We start from the raw sequence: 6,410 nt of genomic DNA on the forward strand, positions 1-6,410 counted from the left end.
CTCAAGCCTTTTTGAGTACACAAACTCTTTCTATCACTCTCTGTTTCTGTTTTCTCCTTATCTCGGCATTGCCCGCCTCTATCTTCTGTCTTCTGTGGCTTTAAAGCCAATCGGTGCTATCTGTTCGTTTCTCCTTCTCGGGCTCTCTGGCTTCCGGCCTTTGTCCGCTCGAATCCCCTTCTGAGCGTTAGTAATCATGGCATAACGTCTTCAGGGAAGGTGGCCACCTGTTCTGCAATGGAAAGGACCATTGGGCCTTTGAAATCCCCAAAAATAACGTTCTTTGTTTACATAGAGAAATACACTAATAAATGTGAAAATCTGCCAATCTGCTGTTTATCAGATTTGAAACATTATAAATTCCGCCTTATAACTCCTATCTGGTCCACCTTTATATCGCCATTGCATATCCACCATTGATCTGAGAGATCTTGATCCAACGACTGAGGTTCATTTCGGGCGGTGCATACGTACGGGGGTTAACCGCTCGAAAAGGGTGGTTTTTTCTCTCTGGTGCCTGGCCACATGGCAGCTAGTGTATGGGCTTGGGCAGAACTCGACCAAAACCACTTACTGCCTATGGCCCGCCTGAAATCCCGCTTGTTTCGGAACTCAAAACATATATATCTGCATGTATAAACCCTTTCGGGTTCGGTTTATCACTTTATTCACATTTTCTTTGGTTTTCGTTTATTTAACGAAAACGCGAATTTACATAGAAAAATCCCTGTTTCCGGATCTCAAAATATATCAAATATCATTCATAATTTTATCGGGTCCGGCTATCGTAGTCACAGTTGTTATCGGCCCCGCTCCTTTGCATAGCTCCGATGCGATATTGCGATGCGATTGATCACAATCGCATATCGCATAGACCCTCGGGTCGTTTGTAAGCGCTCCTCTGTAATCGTCGATTGCGATATCGCGAGTTAACCTGGGCCGTCGATCTGCGCGCTTGATCGACGGTCCTTGTTGACCCATGCTGATCGCGATCGCAATTGTCATATGATAGGCTCCGATATCCTCCGCCTACCACCGCCGATTGCGATATGCCGATCGGATCTAGACTGTTGATCGGCCAGATCCGACGGCTCCTGTGCGTCATTCCTTTGACCTCCGATAGGCCTTATTTCACTGTTTTCTTCATGTTTTTGCCTCCCGATAGTGTAATCTGCCTTTTTAAAAGGTTCTTCTCATGTGATAGTCTTGAATGTTTGAAGACTTAGAGGGTGTTTTGGATCCATTTTGGATCACGCCTTCCCACTGAAAAAGCTTTTGGACCACCAAAAGTTGGTTTTTAAGCATCAATCAAGTGAGGATACAACTTCCTCACTTGTCCAATCTCTATCCATCTTGCACTGCTTGGTTTTGAACCTTTGAGTCCAATTCTGAGGTACTCAACATCCCCTCTGCGCGTAGTTCTCACCTTCCTGTCCAGAACTGTATCTTCCTGCAACTCATTGAGATATTCAGGCAACAGATCATTAATAGAAGGCAACTCTCTTTGCTATTTAGGATCTTCAATCAATGAAGGTTCAAACAGTCTCAAGTTCTCTGCATTAACTACTGAATAGATGTGCATGTAAGCTGACAAATCAAGGCAAAAAACATTCTCACCAATTTTCTCAAGTATCTTGAAAGGCCCATACCTTATTGGTTTTAGCTTTTTACCTTCACCTTGCATTCTGTCTTCGCTGATGTACAACCAGACTTGATCACCAACTTGGAAGCTATGCTCAATTCGATGCTTATCATGCCTTGCCTTGTACTTGACCTGACTTCTCTCCTGCTGTTCCTGCACTGCCTGGTGAATTTCTTGGATCTCTTCAATGAACTTGGTTGCTTTGTCCACATCACTATGTCCATCAACTGCTATGTCTTTACTAAAGACAAAATCCAAGGGAGACCTTGGTGTAAAACCAAAACAAGTCTCAAAAGGAGATCTCTGTGTAGAAGAGTGTTTGGCACGGTTGTAAACATGTTGCACATAACACAAATGTTCATCCCAAAGCTTGGGATGCTTGTTGCAATAGCCCCTAAGCAACTGGATCACTGTCCTGTTGACCACCTCTGTTTGGCCATCTGTTTGTGGATGAAATGCTGTGCTCTTCTTCAATCTGGTGTCCATCAACTCCCATAGACTATACCAAAACTTCCCAACAAATCGGGAATCTTGATCAGATACAATGGAAGTGGGTAACTGGTGGGCTCCAGTATTGTAGCAATAATGCTACAACTCCTGGAGCTTCCTTCTTTAATTTTATCAACCCGGTAGTTCGTAACAAACTTGGAAGCGACGGTGCTGTATGCACAAGTACTAGCTCTTGCCGCAGCTGTCACTTGGTCAGCTGGCACAAGTCCGCTAGGGGCTCAAGCCAACTTCTATGAGCTCTTAGAAGAAGCTTTTTAACTGATGGGCAAAAGCTAACTCAAAGGAAGCTAATCTATTTGCAGAAAGGGACTGAAAGCCAACAAGAAACGCAAACCCCCCTAATTCTACCAGCTAGTCTTACTGATGCAGAGATGGGAATGCAAACTACTGAAAGAGATGCCATTACTTCTATGAAGGTAACATGCATGTGTCTAGACTACCTCTATCTGAAAAAAAACATTTTTTTGTATTTTTGTTTCAATTATTAGAGTTATCATGCATGTGCTTTTAACTAGCCTTTTACTGTGCAGAGGTGGATCAAGGAGGAGAAGCGCTTGAAAAAGATTGGGAGGGTTCAGAGAGGGTCTAAGGGGTCCCTAACACCCTTCCAGAGAGTTTCACAAAGCTTGGCTATCAAGAGACCGCGTTTATGAGCTTCTACAGGAAGTCTGCAGGGGTTCTACAGGATGTTTCAGAATTTCTACAGGATGTTCAGTAATTCCTACAGGATGTTCTACAATCGGATTTTGGGTGATGGGTGAGTGGAAGAGGCTGCATGGGTGGATAGGGAGGTAGGAGAGGGGTTTGTAATGACTTAGTGACAGAGAGATGAGATGATGAGGGGGTGTGCTAAGCTAGTTTGTCTAAAGGAGGGTAGAGGGAATGGGAGGCCGAAAAGGTAGGATAACGTGGGCAGTAGAGTAGTTGAGAGACAAGGGGTCTAATTGGGAGATGAGCGGTTGGCCTGGGCAAGGCTTAGAAGGATGAGAGGGTGAGGGAGTAGCACTTCACAGTGTACACTGAACCAAATCATCCACATCCTGCACATAATCAAAACATTCCTAACTGTTTAATGGAACCAATGAACAACAACGTTATTTCTAAGGAAAACCATGTATGGTACTGAAGCAAAGAAACATTCCAAGAGGTCTGAACGCATGGACAACTTCTACAAACGAAAATATTGCACCAAAGATTGCATGAGTACGTAAACCAATGTTTTTGGTGGGTAGCACTGTCTGCAATTCCAGCCCCTAGAAAGAGGTGAAAATGAGTGTGCAGGCAACCCTTTTCTGGAACTTTTATCAACTCCAATCTCTTCACTCTATTCTAAACAGCTGAAGCAACTCTATCTTCTAACAATGACCTACTTAACCACACCAAGAAATCTAACTCAACAAACTGTGTTTCAAATGCATGTAAGGAAAACCATAATGCTGAAAGAAAAGATAACAATACAGAAGAAGGAGGCCATAGGCTCTCAGGTTGGGCCCAACCCCGAGAGCTATGGCTCATTTAAAAGCTCAGAATTGAGATCAAATCTGACTGCTTCCCATTAAAAATAATAATCATAAGTCAAATAGCACGCCAATAATGGCTACAAAAGAGCAAAACCAAGCTAGCAGCTCGAAGTGCAGAATGTGCAACAATGTTTCAAAAGTCCTTCTTGAAGGCTAAAGCCTTATCATTTATACATCACGAGGCCCCAAGCTGGCCTCCTAAATCAGTGGGACTTGGCTGACCAAACTAGGAGTGAACTGCTGCTTCCTTAAAATCCGTTTGGCTGCCTTCTAAATCCGGTTGTGGTGGTTGTTGGAGCTCGGAGTTGGGGGTGAAGATCCCGAGGAAGGCCATTTAATGCTGTGGACAACCCTCCTACGAATCCTCAACCCCATCTTGGCTGTCTCCTGGTCCTTATCTGCTCGGTTTTGTTCCAATCATGTGTCAAAAAACCTGAAATGAGCACGTGTTAGCCACCTAGGAATAGTGACTGCCCTTATTCGTACAAATGACATAAACATACTAAAAAATGATGCATAAGTTATGAAAAATGAAGGGTTGAGCAAAGGTAGTTAGGCCAAATGAGCCCAAAATGTTACCAAATTTGGGGCTCATCATCACCCCCCAGCTAAAATGATTGCTCATCCCTGAGCAACTAATCCAGCTCCTCGTCCTTCATTGCTTTCACCGCCACCCTCACATCCCAGGCTTCTGAAGTGGTCTCCTCCTCACTGGCATGGAACCCAACCTTCCTTTCCACCTCTTCCCACTACTTATGCTCTTCTTTTTCTGTGCTGCCTTCCATCAATCCTAACAGCAGAGGTGGGCTTAGCTTGAGGCCAATCCAGCTGGCTTGGAGGTTCTGTATGGACTTCTTGTAGAGGGGCACCCGTGCTAGAGCTTCCCTCATTCGAGTTGGAGTATGATATTCTCTGATTTTAAGGCTGTGGGACAATGTGTTCCATCGGCGGGTGCAAGCATGAACACAGTTGTCCCCTAATAGTCGCTCCATATCCTCGAAATGTGCTATGGCCTGAGCCTACTGATCCATGTATTTCAATAAAGTTTGAGGGTTGGTGGCTAAGTGTTGGTGGGCCGATATCAATGTAGTGGAATCCCCTGGCTCTGCTCTAATCAGCAGTGGCTCATGTAATTCTCGGTCCATGACCTCTTTGACCTCTGCTGCCCTCTTTTCTTCATGGTTCAACCATGAGGCAAATGCCATCAACTGCATATCCCCTACAACTATGTTGGGATCCCATGAAGTCACATTAGGAAGGGCCAAATTATGGAGATAGAACTCCAAGAGTTTGGCCTTATCCTCTGATGAACTGCTATTGCATAACGCTGTGAACTGCTGGGGGTCTTGGAGTTGGGAGATACCCCTCTGTGCCAATGCATTAATCTGAAATTGCAGCCAATGGTCTCGTAGGTACAGGCCATAAGATTTGGCCGGCTGTCTGCATTGTAGAGCATCCATGGCCCAACTGGCCATGCAAGTCAGTTGTGCCTCTTTTTGCTGCAACTGCTGTTTGAGAGCTTGTATCTTGATTTGTGCTTGCAGTTCCCTTTCCTGTAGATGCGAGGTTGGCTCCCCAAGACCAAATTGCAGTCCTTCTCTGCCTTGATATTCTGCTGTAGTGTCCCCTGAGGATGTGCCCTTTTCCTTCTTCAGTTCCTGTAGCTGCAGTTTAAGTTTCTCGTTCTCTTCCTGTAGGAATACCCGCTGGCAGTTTGCCACGTGTTTGGCCATAGCTAATTCTTTTCTTGCCTCCTTGAGTTGTTCCTCTAAGGGGCCTATATATGCCACTCCTTTTGATTTAGCTATTTTCATCCACGTGTGGGTTCTCACTATTTCTTCCTCCAACGCAAAGAAAAGCGGCACTGTGAATTTTTGTGGAATAATTTTCCCAGCCTCCAAAAAGTTATAATACGAGCTCAAGCTTGGCTGGGGACTAGGTTCCGGAATATGCTCTTTCTCTTCTTCCCTTGGTGGCTCTACTTCGTCTTCCCTAAGTGGTGATGAGGGTGCCTCTCCCTCCATCCTCTTTGTCTCCTTAAGCCGGACTAATGTTTCCTGTAGAACGGCCTCAGCTTCCTGTAGCCGGGCTTTTGAAGCCAACCTGTCCATTCTCTCCTTCCAAGTAGTTGTCTTCGGGCTCCCCCGCTCATAAGTGACTGATATTTTTGAGGGGGACCTCTCCCTTGGCGAGGTAGGGGTATCTTCTATAGTAATTGGGCTGCTGGATGGAGGTTGGGGCCTGCCTGTTTTGATTCTCACACTTCTCCTGGCTTTGAAATACAGAGGGATCTCCCTCTTTCGTTTTTCCTTCGGCTTAGGAGGTGTACTAAGGGTGGCCAGCACGGCTGCTGCCTCCCTTGCAAGAATTTTGGCTGTCTTCTCCTTTGGTTTTCCTTTCTCAGGGCTTCCTGTAGAAGGCCCTGTATCAGCTGATTTCTGGCTTCCTGTAGAAGCCGTTTTTGGTTTTCCTGTAGAAACAGGTGGCACCGTTTTAGCCTGTTTGGCTGAGGGTGCTTTGCCTTTTGACTTGGTTAAGGCTTCTTTCGAGGTGTCTTTACTGACGTGGACTTGTTCCGTCCTTTCCACCCTACTCTGTAGCCTTTTCTCTCTGGGTGTCAATGTGGATTTGTCACCCTCCTTTTCGGAAACCTGGGGTTTCTCTTGCCTCCCCTTTTGTTCTTTCTTCGGTGCTTTGGCCGCGGGTTCTTGGCCTTTCCCTTTCTTCTCTGTGTGTAC

Source organism: Pinus tabuliformis, chromosome 9, assembly GCF_031772625.1.
Source record: "Pinus tabuliformis cultivar Carrire ecotype Pingquan chromosome 9, CPIR1, whole genome shotgun sequence".
Taxonomy (NCBI): Eukaryota; Viridiplantae; Streptophyta; class Pinopsida; order Pinales; family Pinaceae; genus Pinus; species Pinus tabuliformis.